This window comes from Notothenia rossii (genome assembly GCF_949606895.1).
Source record: "Notothenia rossii genome assembly, chromosome: 5".
NCBI classification, from domain to species: domain Eukaryota; kingdom Metazoa; phylum Chordata; class Actinopteri; order Perciformes; family Nototheniidae; genus Notothenia; species Notothenia rossii.
The window spans coordinates 60,485,637-60,501,941 of record NC_136903.1 but is presented as its reverse complement, the minus strand read 5'-3'; the positions used below and the strand labels follow the sequence as shown (position 1 = coordinate 60,501,941).

The window sequence follows — 16,305 nt, the reverse complement described above, 5'->3', positions numbered from 1 at the left end:
GAAGCGGCCAGTTTTATATCGACTATATGTGTGATCTCCTTTTTACATCTCGTTGTGTCATTTGAGTTTATTTGCTGTGTGTAGATTCAAGGATTTTGGTTATCTTGTCAATTTGTTTGGTTATCTAGGCACAGCTGTGTGTGACTCCCTCTGGTACACTGGTATGTGTTTTCCTAATGTAGAGAGCATTGATTAATTCATAAACTACACACTGAGTCTAGATCCTGACCAAAAATTCTTTTTTTGTTGATCAAATGTTTTTCAAAAATGTAATACACATTTAAAAAAATTCAATGTACAATCACAACCAATACAACACAAATTACAAAAAATTCAGAAAAAACAAACAATAACAACAATCAGACAAGAGGACAAAACTATGGGAAAATAAACCCTCCCACCCCCAGATCTGGACCATCCTTGTATTGCTCATTCAATCTATTATAGCATGTTAACAAACATGGTACTTACTTTATTTGTACAGATCTACATGGGAGAGGATGGCGCGATGCAGAGCGCTGTCTGTGGTTGTGCACGGAGGATGTACAAATGCAGCCACGCTGCAGCATTGGCAATATTTGCCATGTGGCAGATCAGCTCCACAGAAGTTGAGTGCCAGTGGAGGAAGCCTGGCACTTCAAAAGTAGTCCAGCCGGTGTCTCAACTCTACCAACAGCAAGAAGAGACATACAACCCACTGGCCAGAGACATCGCCACTGAGGAAGTAGACTGGTTCAGGTCTGCACTGAGGGGCGCAGCGTGGCATGGCATGGCTTTTGTCACATGAGCCGGAGCTGCAGCCTCAACATCAGGCCATTTTCAACGTGCCGGAGCTGGTGAAGGAGCATGGGGGTCGGGGGCTTGAGGCAATTCTTGCCTCAATGCGACTGAGCAGAGACCATTAAGCTGCCATCCAGACAGCCATCGTAGGACAGCAGACAAATCCTCAGTGGCAGTTACACAGGCAGGGCAGGTTGACAGCCAGCAATTTTGGTGCTGTGCTGAGGTCGGGACTTTCATCCACTCCATGCGCGTCCCTCATGAAGAGGGTGCTTGGGGGGTACAATTTAGACGGAGTCATGGCTGTCAACTGGGGAGTTGTAAACGAGGTGTGTATGGCCAGTGTGTTTGGCCTTTTAAGTGTGACACATATGTAGTGATAAATGCTTCACCTGACCACTGTTCCTAAATAAAAAAAGTTTTCTGCATCGTCAGTCATTTTTTCCAAATAATTACCAATATTTCACAAATTCTTCATGTCAACTTAAGAGCACAGCTGTATGTTGAGTGTCAGCTTTGCTTGGTTCATCTTACTGGGGGGCAGCTACATGGATGTCAGTGCAGTCCACAATCATTTTGCAATTGAAGGCAGAATGAATTTATTATTGACTCAGAATGAAGCACAACTTCATGTCATACAGTACATTGACTTTATTTGTAATTGTGTAAAAACATATGAGCATTGATTAGCAAGCAGGACCTGCAGGAACAGAGAACGGTGATGGATGGAGCTGGGAAGAGAGAAGAATAAAGAAAACAGATCAACTTTATTATCGGATATTAAAAATTCAATTTCAAAACAAGTTGCCGCTCCTACAGTTTTCTAGTATGTAAAGATGATTTCACATGACCTATGCAAAATATCACACTCAATACATGTGTCTCTCTAGGGGGTGCATTGTGCCTTTGATGTATATAAATAATATACCATAACCAAATACTATTACGTACAGTGGAAATCAGGTTGCCAGAGCAGGTCAGTCCAGTGTGCATGTTCCTCAGGGTCTCAGCAGTTACAGGTGAGGTAAAGAAAATAAAAGAGAAAAAGGTCAGTAACAACACTCTAAAGTAACAACACTGAATAATTATCTCTTTTAATAATTTTCTCTCAGTAATTACTCAACTACTGTCTTTCCAACAAACAGATTGACTCACCCTCACTGTCATCACAATGACACATGTCCAGAAGAATGTCATGCAAAGCTCCCTGCCTGCCTGCCTTCCTTCGACTCTCCCTGAACTGCTTCCTTAGCACCCGGTGGAGGGCGCAGTAGGCTACTCTTCAAATGTTTCACGAAATACTTACCATGATGACTAATCTTACTGTTTAACATTTTGGTGTACTTCATGTAATAAAATAATAACTTCATGGTAAGGCTACTAAAAATGACAAGGCTAAGTAATGTAATGCTAACTAACGTGCTCACTACTAGCTAGGTAGCTAACTTGACTATGTTCCATCCACAACATGTATATTACCTATGATATTACCTGATATGTCTGATCCAGCGACTCCTGGTCCTTTCATAAGACGGGAAGCGATAGAAAGAGCAAGTGGTATGATCACTTTTGTGATTACAACATGGTACAAAGCACACAGGCATCTTATAAAAGTGAATTTATTGGAGCAATCTCTTATATTTATTGGAGGGAATAAATCAGTTATGAAATCTTCTTCTTCGCTTTAATTACGATTCGCAACCACTTGGAGCATTATCGCCTGTGACATCACATGCGCGACCCAGAATGGGATTTGGGATTTGTAGTCTTTGTAGTCGCGTATTTTTCATAGTCTTATATTTCAACAGTTTTACGACAAAATTTGACTTTTTTGACATGGAAATGATTGTTTAAGATTGACAAACATCATATGTGTAGTTCGTGGCACAATTCAAACGGGATCAAAAGATACGTTTTCTCTCTCCATTGAATTCAATGTATAATTTTTCGCTTCCGGGGTCCCATGGACCGGAAGTAGATGGGCGTGACTTCGCCTCTCTATAGAGAACCGCAGTGACGCGTCGTAAAACCCGGAAGTAAACTTCTTCCGGTTCCTTTGTCAAAAACCAATGCAAATTCTCCATAGGATTTTGGAAAATAGCACACACATTTAAGAGAGGGATCACGTTTTGTTCAGCCGGATAATCTCCACATGTCAACCCTACTTTTATATTTTTGAATCATAAATCTAGTCGCCAGAAGCAAAATGCTAACGTTATGCTATAAACGAACTACAAGCCAGTACAGCAGCAGGGTCGCACGACTTCAACGTCACGCCAACTTAAGATCGTTTCAACTGACTTGCACTGAAACTGCACTTTGAACACTTTAAATATATTAACATTTTAAACTGTATACCCCGGTTATCTAGGCCCTTTTTGTTTTGTTTAATGTGTACCACGTTTATCTAGGCCTTTTTTGTTTTGTTTTATGTATACATGTCACACTGTGGGAAACGATATTTCGATATTTCTGGATGTATAACACATGTCGAATTTTTGACAATAAAGCTGAATTTGGCTTTCGCGTGCTTGCATATTTTAACAAAGCTTTTCATTTTAGCCACACTGAATTTAACTAGAACTCATGGCTGTGTCAATTACCAGTCTGATATCGTTTTACAAAGATGACAAGAAGAGTGTAGATAGAGGAGAGAACCACTACAAGTCAGGACACGTAACAGTGCAGCCTAGATGAAGGTGTGCTTACCGGTGTTGTCAGGGCTAGCATGAGGGACAAGGTTTATAGTGTCGGTGAGTAGTGATAGCAAGAGTACCGTTAACCTAGAGTTAATTTATTCACATTAATTCCCATCAACAAATAAATTGTATGTGTCACATGATCTCTTTATTTGGCAAGGCAAGTTTATTTATATAGCACTTTTCAACACAAGGCAATTCAAAGTGCTTTACAAAAAATGAAAGACATTAAGAAAATGGCATTTAAAATCAGTCATTAAAAAGAAAAGCTCATAAAATAAACATTAAAAGAAAAAATACATGGATAAAAGTTACAGTGCAGTCTAAGATATGAATAGTTCAATTAAAAGCAGCGACAAAAAGAAAAGTCCTCAACCCGGATTTAAAAGTAGTAAGAGTTTTAGCGGACCTGCAAGTTTCTGGGAGTTTGTTCCAGATATTTGGAGCATAATAACTGAACGCTGCTTCAACATGTTTAGTTCTGACTCTGGGGAAAGAAAGCTGACCCGTCCCTGAAGACCTGAGAGACTTGGATGGTTCAACATTTAGCAGGAGGTCAGAAATGTATTTTGGGCCTAAACCATTCAGTGCTTTATAAACAGCAGCAGTATTTTGAAATCTATTCTTTGACACACAGGAAGCCAGTGTAAAGACTTCAGAACAGGAGTGATGTGATCCACTTTCTTAGTGTTAGTGAGGACTCGAGCAGCGGTGTTCTGAATCAGCTGCAGCTTTCTAATAGATTTTTTAGTGAGACCTGTGAAGACACCATTGCAGTAGTCCAGTCTACTGAAGATAAAAGCATGGACACGTTTTTCCAAATCCTGCTGTGACATTAGTCTTTTAATCCTAAATATGTTCTTTAGGTGATAGTAGGCTGATTTAGTAACTGTTTTAATGTGACTGTTGAAACCAATAACTAATTTAACCCGCTCACAAGAGAGCCCACCTCCGAAGATCGTGACTGGCTGAGGGACAGACTCGGGGGCAGGTTTTCAAGAATTTCTTGGCTTCTCTCCCCCGAGCCAGAAGAGGAACACTGCAGCTTGGAAACACTTACTGTTCCTGAAATTATCAAATCTGTTGGGCATCAGGGACCTGAGGCAATTGTGGCAAGCATGGCATTGTCTGAGGAGCAACAGAGGGCAATTCAGGTGGCTACCACTGGTCAGTGAACCAACCCAAACTGGCATTTGTTCAGGAAAGGAATGTTGACTGCCAGCAAAAAAATTAGTTTCATGGAAGTCACACCGTCACATATAAGAGCATTAAGACTTACAGTACATAGGCTAAAACAAAAAATCTAAAGATATAACTTTGCACTTCGATAAGTCTCAGGAACATTTTCACTATGTTGACATTTTTATAGATGAAAATTGAACTAAAGAAATAAATGGTAGATTAATCCATATTGAAAATAGGTTTCAGCTGCTACACTAATTATAATAGTTATATTTCTTAATTAATTAAGATAAGATATTACTGTATTGATCCCAATTTGGGAAATGTTTGTGTTGCAGCAGCATAACAAGAAAAACAAAATATAAGTTATTGTATATACAAAAGTATTTGAGGGATGGGATATTAAATTGAATATAAATGTAAAATGTACATGTGATTTTACGTCCAAGAGAAGCTATGGAGCAGAGAGTTCTCTGCCAGCCAGAGGTGATTTGTTATTAGTTCAATATGTCAAACTGATTTCCCTGACTCCAATCTTTAGTTACATGGTGAAACGTTATGCTGCTTGTACTAATTAGACTTATCATATAAGCCACGCAGGTTTTAATAGGATGTATTCATTATCTTTACTTATGTTGCGGTCTTTTCAGCAGCGCCATCTCTAAAACGGCGATACAGTCACTACCATACTTGTCAACCCTCCCGATTTTCGCGGGAGACTCCCGATTTCATTGCCCTCTCCCGGTTTCCTCCCGGGGTCATATTTCTCCCGCATTTCTCCCGATTTCTGACAAAATCAGATTTAGTCAGGACTGTTTCCACTCAGACTTTAATACAGCTACACCATTGTTTGGTTTCCATGGTAACACGTCTCTTTAGTAGCGCGCAACTGAAATTCTGAGAGGGTGAGGCAGATAGTCACAGAAAACAGAACAAGAATCGACAACTACTCTACTCTCTGACTGCGGTCAAACCAGCCTCCACTCGGGAAAACCTAGTCAAGCCAGCCCGCACGTGATATTGCGGTGCGCGAATATCCTATGCATTACGGTAGAGTCAAAACAAATCATCCCTCTGTGTTTAGATGAGAATAAAACAAAAAAATCAGGACATTCTGATGTAGAGTTTCAAAATAAAAGACCTTTGAAGTCTCATGAGCTATCATCTAGGGCTGCAACAAACGACTAATTTGATAATCGATTAATCTATCGATTAATGAAACGATTAATCGATTATTCGGATCGTTAAGGTTTTAACTGTACTACTACTTATATCAATACTGCTTATCGATCCGGTCCTTTCAACGATAGTATTAACGGTTCTTTTGACAAGAAATAAGGTAAACTAACTCAACAAATTGTGAACAAAACTAACATTGCTTTTTATTTTAATTAAATGCATAATATTTCACATCAAAAGAAACAACAATGTTTTAACAAATCATATTAAATAATGTGATGACAGAACTGTAAACAGAATAGCTGAAACTTTAACAAAATAACTAATTCAGTTACCTCTAATCATTAACCTATGTTTTTATAACTGAGTTAACTCTGCGTGTTGCTGCTAGCATACATAACACCTGACGTGGAAAGGTTACTCTTGGAAGGGGCTACAGAGCTACTAGAAAGACAGCCGAACCCGGTGCATTTCTCCGTCTGAATGTGGTGCACTTTTGCTAAATGTTTAGACAAATTGCTCGTTTTACCGCCTTTATATGATAAACTGTTATTGCAATTTTGGTAACGAGCATTGTCCACATCGAGACGGATAAAGTTTAACCACACCTCGGAGCGCGTTCTCTCCGCCATCTCCTGCGTGTGTGTGTAAACTGCCCCGCCCCCTCGCAAGCAGGCGGGGGAGAGATCGCTCGTCTGAATTCGGAAGATCGAGAATACATTATAGACGCATTTTGTAGTCATATTGCATATTAGAAACTGAGTTGGCGACACTAAGACTGCGATATAATGTTTATGTAGCAATAATACATAACATATGTTTTTAAATGTCTCCTGTACCCATACAAAAGAGCGATAACGTTGGAGCTTAACGGGGTGTAGAACACATGTGATGACGTCACCAACGAATCGACGACTGAATTAGTTGCCAACTAATTTGGTAATCGATTTTAATCGATTAAGTCGATTAGTTGTTGCACCCCTACTATCATCCCCCCCCCCCCATTTTGCATTTTGAAATGCTCCCGATTTCTGTGGTCTCAAGGTTGGCAGGTATGGTCACTACCCATCATTTACATTTCACCGTGACATGGACAAAAATGTAACGTCAGCTTACCTCATGACACGAATCCAGACTCTCCTTTGGAAAACATCGGCCGGGAAACGATAGAACAAGCACGTTTCATGCAAAGACCTGTGGCTGCAACCCGGAGCAAAGCAACAAACCATTGCGTAGCTAACTAGTAGCGCTAGCTTTAGCTAACGTTAGCTAACGAAACGAACTGCCGAGTAAAATTGGAAAACACTGGTAATTAATTATTCTATAATTTGTAAAACTACGGTGTTAAAAACGACAATTTCAAAAATGCAGATTCTAATGGTCAGATATAGATATACAGATACTAAAGATAGGCAGGTACTTGCTTTCAAGAAGAACACAGGGGAAAACAAACTTAGCGGGAGTGTTTACGTGTTCGGCGTAATGACGTAAAACGGCCTCGACAATTTCTGTAGTCCTATTCAGCCACTCGGTAACAACCATCGTTTTTCAGACACGTAAACTCTTCAAAAATCCCCAGTTGGGTCACTGCTGATGTATTTAATGTCGTAGAACAAAACGTGATTCATCTCTTAAATTTGTGTCAACCACAGACCTTATTTCGAGCTATTTTCCAAAACCCTATGGAAAAAATGCATTGCTTTTTGAGGAAGGAACCGGAAGTGCTACAAATGCTAACTTACTTCCGGGTTTTACGACGCGTCACTGCGGTTCTCTATGCTGCGCTATACTTTGTGGCCTCACCCAGTTGCATAGCGACACTTATTGTTTAGGTCACAGTGTCTTTTAATAAGCAGTAGGCTTGGGCGGTATCATTTTTTTCATACCGTCATACCTTGCTGACATCATACCGTGGTATACGGTATATGACGGTATGACTTGGGTCGACTTGAGTGAGGTGGCGTTTGGCGGCAAATAGATGTTTCGAACGGTATATTATATGTTTGGTGTAAAATGCAGCCCGAGCCGGTAGACGCTCGCAAAGTGCCGCGACGTGTGCGCAAGCGCAAAACAAGGTCTGCATACATGACACATTGTGCAAATGGCACATTTCGAGATCGGATACAGGACGCGTTTGTAGATGTCCGACGTTGTTTCCATTTTGAGCTAAGTTAACAATATATCATCATACATAAACATTTTCCGGGAGTAAATACTTGACTTATTGAATAAAGTTTGCTATATTCACTAACTAGTTTGGCAATATTATTCCGTGCATGTGTTAAAAACCTTATTTCCATTTGATTAATTGGATTACTCGCGTGAATGTTTAGCACGCAGTGGCGAAACTACCAGGGTGGCATGGGGTGGCAGCCGCCACCCCTGAAAAGGGGTCTGCCACCCCACCTGCCACCCCAGTCAAAAAATACCAACTGATGATTTATTGGATAATTATTATTAATATCGTTTTAAGATCAAAACAAATTCAAAACAATCCAAAATCGGTGTCAAACTGCAGAATGTCAAATTTGAAAAAGAAACTTGTTGGTGCACACCCCCCCCCCCCCCCTCCCCCCCTCCCCCCATCACGAATGGTTGCATCCATATCGCAGAATCTCTTTGCCTTGACGTGGAGTCAGCGCAGACACAAGCTGTCAGATGGAGTCTGTTCACAGGTGGGTAACGTCAAAGTGTAATGTGATTTCGAAACGTTTATAATTCCTCATAGATGGAAGGCGCTGTACAAAATAAACTATTATTATTATTATTAGAGATATGGTACTAGTAACTGGTAGTTTCTGGATGAATATGCTGTGTTGTTATCGATTTCAGAATTAACTACCGAGTGATGAGGCTAGATAGCTATTATGTGGCTAACCCCTAGCTACGTTTTACCTCATGTCACGGTTAGCCACAAGATAGCTTTTGAAGCCAGTTCGGTAACTAGCTAGCTGGCGCTAGCTAACTGAATAACGTTGATAACTAGCCAGCTACTGGCAAGCCTTTGACATTTTGAACTGAAACCAAGTGATGTTGTGGCATTTCATATCATTGTAGTTCTATGAAACGTTCTTAACAAGTTTGCTATTTGGCGTTAGCTAGTATGCTAGTGGTGGCTAAGGCTAGCAGAATTTTTGTGTGTAGCATCAGAAAGGCGAACCTTAACGTTACATGTAAACTTTAATGTATGTTTAACATAAAAACTTTAATTTATGTTTGAATATGACTTGTTTCAATTATAGGAAGGCCATGTCGTCAACCACAAAGAGGAAGGGTGACATCAGGAGCTTCATCCTCACAAAGAAGCAGGTTAGTGATGTGAGGGAGCATGAGGGTCCAAGTGCAGACAGCCTCTGCCACTCGAAGCTTGAGGCTAGAGCGGGAAGGTTAGTTAGCTAGTTCAGCTGGTCCTCGTGGTATTGTAGCCCAGTGCTATATTTTCCTTTTATTTTCTTTATGTTACAAAAAAGCTGGCTAACTATTAAGGTGGCATAGCAGAGGTTGCTTATTTAAAGGAGTAAAGCATTTCGGTAATGCAAAATATGCATTAGGTAGGTAATTTCATTGATGCAGAGAGAAACCTTTTATTTGAAATATTTTATTTGACTGTAATTTCATTTAATATTTACATAGTAAACACTTTCTACTTTTATATAAAAGGGGGATATTTGTGATTTCATTGCATTTACTATAAGAGTAATGAAAGGTATTTTAAATTTGCTTAATTTAGGTTAAAATAAGGGATACACTACTACACTACAAAACTTAACATAAAATCGTATAGATTACCACATAGTTTGTGTGGTCAGTTAAAAGAACTTAGGAAGTGTCCCAGTTAACAATTTAGTTAATTACATTGCTACAGTATTTCTATTTTCAGGATTTCCACTTTTTGTCACAGCCCAGTAAATGTGATCTTATATTTCAATATACCACCACAAGTAGTGATATTTTAAACGAAGCTACAGTGCAGTAACATTAGGGCTAATGTATTATGTTAATGGCCTACTTTTTGTGTAAAATAGGCTACAGATCAGAAAAGAGCAGGAGAGAGCGAGCCCGAGGCAGAATCTGCCAATGCAGAGAGCCAGTTCATTGAGATGGAGGTGGAAAGATCTGCGTAGCTGGTCAGTATGTTTTTGTTGTTGTGTTATGGTCCAGTTGTGTTCACTCCTTACGTTTGAGAAACTCCACTGCCGTTGGTGTGTGAATGGGTAAATGAGAAGCCATTGTAAAGTGATTTGGGTACTGTTAAATGCAAATAAAGTGCTATAAGTGTGACATTGACCATCAGGGTTATTATTATTATTATTATTATTATTATTATTATTATTATTATTGCTACCTATAGTATCTTATTTTATTTTATTTTTCTCCTACACAACAAAAAAATACCCCAACAGAGACCTTGGAGTGCCTTGATCCAGAGCCAGAGCCTGAGCCAGAGCCAGAAAGTGTCAATGATGACTGTGCAGAGAGACAGTCTGAGACAGAAGTGGAAGATTGTGCAGCTACAGCTGGTCCTCATGGTATGTTTTTTGGTGGGTGGGGGGTTCCATTCAAGTGTTAGCTCCTTACGTTTGAAAAAAAGCTACCACAATTGGTGTGAATGTGTGTGAGAATGGCTTAATGAGAGGCCATTGTAAAGTGTGTTGGGTACCGTTAGTTGCAAATGAAGTCCCATATGTGCAGTCCATTTACCATTTGGATCAAATACATATATCAGCACAGAATTAGTGACATTTTATCAAAGCCACAGTACAGTAAATGCCATGTATGATTTGAATCAATGTAGATCAATCAATGTATCAATGAATCAATGTAGTTAATCAATGTATCAATGAATCAATGTAGTTAAATACATCTTGGGGCTTATCAGGGTAGTTATTATAGAGTAACTTTCCCTCCTTATTTTATCTTTTTCCAGACATTTCCAAACACAGAGGGGATGGGCCGACACAACCATCGCTGGAGAGCTTTCCCAAGACGATGCAAGGTTGTGCAAGGAGAAGTTTCCATGCTGACTGGTACAAAATGCATAACTGGGTGGAATACTCACAGTCAAAAGACGCAGCATATTGCTTTGCTTGTAGACACTTTTCTTTACCTAATGCCTCTAGGACTGTGTTTACCTCTATGAATGGTTATTCTAACTGGAAGAAAGCTACATTTAAGGACAGTGGATTTTGTTCACATGCTAAATCAGAGAGCCATGTTAATGCTATGTTTGCATGGACAGAGAATAAGAAAATGCTAGACAGAAACTCATCAATGTTAGGAATGATGGAAGAGGAGTCAAGTAAAAAAGTAATCGAAAACCAGAAATATATACGCACACTTGGTGAAGTCCTGTTGTTAACTGCCACTCAAAACATTTCCCAGCGTGGTCACCGGGAATCATCCGAGGCGGACAATAGAGGAAATTTCCTAGAATTGTTGGATCTCCTGAGCAAGCATGATCCGTTTTTAAAAAAACGAATGGAAAATCAAGCAAAAAATGCAAAATACACAAGTAGCCTGATACAAAATGAAATACTGCAGTGTTTAGCAGATATGGTTAAAGAGGAGATTATCAAAGAGGTTAAAGAGAGTGCACAATTTTCTGTTCTTGTTGATGAAACAAAAGATGTAAAGAAAATGGAGCAGATGTCTTTTGTTCTTCGGTACTATTATAATGGTGTAGTTCAGGAGAGTTTTCTAGAGTTTCAAGAGGCAGATAAACTGGATGCTGCCAGTTTAACAGAGAAGATCATTGGCTGTTTAGAGAAGTATGGGCTGGAATATAAAAAAAACCTAGTTGGGCAAGGCTATGATGGTGCTTCAACTATGAGTGGGAAGCATGCTGGTGTCCAAGCCAGAATAAGAGAAGTAGCCAAGCATGCATTCTACGTTCATTGCAGTGCCCACTGCTTAAACCTAGTGATGGTAGACAGTGTGAAATCTGTTCCTGATGCAAGAAATTTCTTTTCATTGTTAGAGCGACTGTATATTTTTATGTCAGGATCTTATGTCCATCCTAAATGGTTGGATGTGCAGAGAGAGATGTATGATGGTCAAGTAAGGGAACTCTCACGTCTCAGCGAGACTCGATGGGCCAGCAGACATACAGCTTGTCGCAATGTCATGGATAGGTTGCCTGCTGTAATGCAAGTACTGGAAGATATTTCAGAGGAGGACAATCCGGACAGAGCGGTTGAAGCAAGAGGTCTACTAGTTCAGATCGATCTAAATTTTATTGGATGTCTTGTACTATTTAGAAAGGTACTAAAGGACACACACTTTTTGTCAGAGATGCTTCAGTCAACACAGATTGACCTTACTAAAGCTGTAGAGTTAATTGCGACCCTCAGACAGACTCTGGAAGACTATCGCAGTGAGACATACTTTGATGAGCTGTGGAATGAGGTACTAGCCACCTGTGAAAAGTCTGACATTTCAACGACTCACACCTTTAAAAGGGCAAGGCAAATAACACAAAGACTTCAAGGTAGTGTTATCATGTCAACATTAGGACAACACACAGAATCGGACAGTAAGAGGTCTTTTATCACCAAGGTATTTTATCCCATCATTGATTGTATGGTTGGTGAAATGAGAAGACGATTCTCTAGCGTAAACTGTGACATCATGCAGGGTGTCCAGGCCCTAAATCCATCCAGCAGCAGCTTTTTAAATGAGGAGGCAGTTTTTCTATTAGCAAATGCATATGGGTCAAATGTAGAGGATCTGAAACATGAACTGCACCAGACTAGAAGGTTGTTAGATCGACAAGCAACACATGGAAAAAGTCCGTCCAGTTTAATAGAATTTGTTAATTTTTTGGAACCATACAAGGAGGTATTCTTTGAGATGTTCAGGTTATGTAAAATAGCTGTGGTATTGCCTGTTACCAGTGCAGCATGTGAGAGGAGTTTTTCAGCTCTTAAACTGATCAAGAATCACCTGCGTTCTACCATGACTGAGAACAGACTAGCAAGTATAGCAATTCTCAGTATTGAGTCTAAACGTGCGAAAGATTTAAATTTGGATGAGTTTGTGAAGAGATTTGCTGCACAGCATAGCAATCGTCGCATACAGCTTCTGTAGCAATCAGATGATATATGTAACGGAGTCAAAAAACATTCTAATCTGCTTTGTATTTTTTTGGTTGCATTTACAATGTGAAATTTCATCAATAACTGATAATGTAAATACTTGTATATATTTTGTGACTTTAACACACACAGAAATTGTTCTCACAAACCTGTCTAACCTATTCTGTACACATGCACTCACAAAACACTTTGGCAGGCAGGCCTTTGAGGGAGGGCTTTGCTTCTAGGATAATGCTGGATTTTTGTAAAGTGCTGGGAAGTCCTCAAATTTCTAAATCATTCCTATGGCTTGATTTTGCTTTCAAAGTGCCTCAGATTGATTAGATTGAATTAACAATGTTCAACATTTTTGACCCGGGGGATATGCCCCGGATACCCCCCCAGAAGGCTTGCTTGGGATGAGCAACATTTCTGCTGCTACAATAATCCCAAGGGAAACACTGTTTTAATGTACTAAAAAGTGGAATGCTCATGTATGTAGACCAAATATTGAATTTATCACACTTGGGTGTTGAAAAAACTGTTGTATATGGGTGCATATAAAGTACAAAGTAAGGTGGGCTTCCTAAAAAAATTGCCACCCTACAATATATGCCTGCCACCCCTCTGCCACCCCATGTATAAATCTCTAAAATCGCCACTGTTAGCACGTAAATGCTTTCGTTTTTAAAACCGTCCGACCTCGACTACAAAACCATCAACCAGTTGCATAGGATTAAAAAATGTCAACACTCACTCACCCCGTCTTAAACATTCCCAAAGAAGTGCCTCTGTCTCTCGTTGTGCTGGATGAAGTCACTGGCGACGAGTAAACCCAAAATAGTCCCAAACAGGCGCAGACGCATTTTTCTTTTTTACTAGTTGTCCGAGTTCGGGGCCGGCAAATGCTGCCGCAATCTTGCTCAGCTCAACTCTGTGCTGAGCTCTCAGAGCGGGAAAGACGGACTGCCCTCCCCTGCCCTCTGCTGGCGCGTGCTGTGCATTACAACCAATGTCGTCCCTGTCAAAACTCCGTGTCAGTGTAATAGAATGAAACGCATCTGTGATTTGGCGCACAGTCTGTGACGTCACGGTATTGAAAATCATACCGACGGGATTTCGAAATACCCTGGTATACCGTAATACGGTCATACCGCCCAACCACGCCCCCCTGCAGGAGAGGGGAGCGTGCTCTGAGATCAGCTGCTGGGCTCTCAGAAGAGGGGGAGAAAAAGGGATCTGCCTCCTCCGTGTTTTATTCTTATAGAAGTAAGAAAAGAAGTAACGGGGCAGAAACCCTCCTTTTTACGCATGCGGTCCAGACATAGACATCAAACGGCGACACATATTCAGTTGATATTTACTTTGGCATTAGGGCAGGGATATCTAGATACTTTCCAAGGTTTGACATAATGAATTGTGCTACTTTTAAAGCAAGCAACGATGTTTTCAAATCTGTAATCAGAAAGCTCCTCAAAAACACTATCGAAGCAGTTCCTGCCGTTACTACGTTAGTTCAAACAGTAACAACGGACTATTTTTCTTTAGGGATGCATGTCAAATTAAATAAATACAACTATTTTTGAAATCAATAAAATAATTTTCTAAATCCATAAAAGCATTTAAATTAATATTGGGAGTCATGTCGTTACTTTGTTGAGAATGTGGCCATGTAATAAGCGGGATAATGTGCACATTGCACATTGCATAATGTGCCTTCAGGCCGATCTAGATCCCTCCGCAAAAAAGAAGAAGAACCGGCTCGTTCGCGGGCGCGAACCGGCTCCCGTGGTTCACTTAAAAGAGCCGGCTCGTTCGCGACCGACATATCACTAGTGTGTTTGTGGATGGTAGAGCGACAGTGAGGGAACGTGTGTATGTTTCTGGAAGTGAAACGAGGAAGCAGAAAAACAGAGGTCTGTGATGACGGCCTCCCAAGAAGGGCTCGCCTCTCTCCAGTCATTTAAGCTAAAGTGAGTTATTGAACCTGAAGCTTGTTGCTTCTGCCCTCCTCGACTACGGTCTGGGAGCCGACAGGAAAGTTCAACACACAGATGGCCAGTCCACCCCTTTGTAGCATATTATTTCAATGAGAGATTAACAGATCGCCACTGGGCTTTCAACTAAATACACAGCCACGCAAAAACTGCGGCATTTGTACAGCTCCTTATGGGTACTACTGCAATTTGTGAAGTGCTTTCCTCTGTGGTGAAACGATCAGCACTGCACCAAGGAGGAGAGCGGCAGAAAGTCACCTGGAGTTAAAGAGAGCGGGGCTGTGTTGCGTGTATGGCTTCCTTCTGCAGGTAACGGGGAGACGTGCTCTGGCGGCGGTCTCGTTCAGGATCCGAAAATATAATTTAAATATTTTTGCACACTTATTCCACTTATTCCTAGTGTGCCACTGGTTACATTGGCACGCGTGCCAGGGGTTGCCGACCCCTGCAATAGACACTATAGCGGGCCAGCGATTTTTTATATAGTCCACAATGCTAGTGGAGCACGCTCAGGTACTGCGGACCGCATAACGCTGAGCAGACTCTTCACGCTAACGAAGGATCACTTCTAGGCAGGGTTGGGAGGGTTACTTTGTAAATGTAATCAGTTACTGAATACTGAATACATGCTCTGAAAGTAATCAGAATACAGTTAGTTACGTATTCAGATTACTTTTAGAATACTTTTGGAATACTTTCTTTTTCCATAACAGATGGGTATGTTTTGGTGTACAGGAGACACTTATTTTACTGTTTTAATGGCTTATCAAGAACTCAAACGCAACATCTTGGTGTCATTCTGGACAGCTCCCTCTCATCTGCACCACACATAAAAAACATCACCCGGACTGCATTCTTTGTCCTGTCTTAAAACATTTCCTTGGAATATGTTATGAACTGTAAGGTGTCCTTGGGTGCTTTGAAAGGCGCCCCTAAATAGAATGAATTATCATTATTATTATTATCTGAAACGATGTAATGACTTTTAAAACTTTTTCCAGTCACTTGCCCCATGCATTCAGCAGCAGCAGGCCATTCACTTGGATTTGATCCCGTTATGAAATGTCTTCATTTCGACAATAAATAAATGCTACATAAACGTTATCTTGCACATTTTATCTAACCATCTCCGTTTCTAACTTTCAATATATTTTAAAAGAGATCTCTCTCTCATCTGCGTGCGGGCGGGGCCTCACAGACACACTGCATCTCTCTCGCTCATAGACATGCTGCAGCGCTGTGCAGTGTGCACACAGTCCGGTAATGAATATTACATTTTGTGAGGAAACTTTTCCACCAATAATTCCAATAAGTATTCCAAAAATGTATTTACTTCAGGTTTACGAAAGTAACTGTAATCAGATTAGCCTACTTGTTTTTCAAATGTAACGCCAA

The 16,305-nt window shown here is 40.4% G+C and overlaps 2 long non-coding RNA genes across 5 annotated transcripts; one reads left to right on the top strand and one right to left on the bottom strand.

Moving 5' to 3' along the window:
- Window positions 1–1,407: 1,407 nt before the first annotated feature.
- On the bottom strand, window positions 1,408–6,818 carry LOC307041147. The gene is made up of 2 exons (XR_013808709.1): window positions 1,732–6,818; window positions 1,408–1,511 (listed from the first exon to the last, which is right to left on the bottom strand). It is a non-coding gene; the product is annotated as an uncharacterized lncRNA (long non-coding RNA).
- Window positions 6,819–7,610: 792 nt separating this feature from the next.
- LOC307038587 lies at window positions 7,611–13,167 on the top strand. Of its 4 annotated transcripts, none has more exons than XR_013808040.1 (5): window positions 7,611–8,515; window positions 9,083–9,391; window positions 9,866–9,967; window positions 10,244–10,369; window positions 10,768–13,167. It is a non-coding gene; the product is annotated as an uncharacterized lncRNA (long non-coding RNA). The 4 variants fall into 4 exon arrangements; XR_013808043.1 differs by having other exon boundaries at window positions 8,434–8,515; window positions 9,083–9,149; XR_013808041.1 differs by having other exon boundaries at window positions 7,627–9,391.
- The last annotated feature ends 3,138 nt before the right edge of the window (window positions 13,168–16,305 follow it).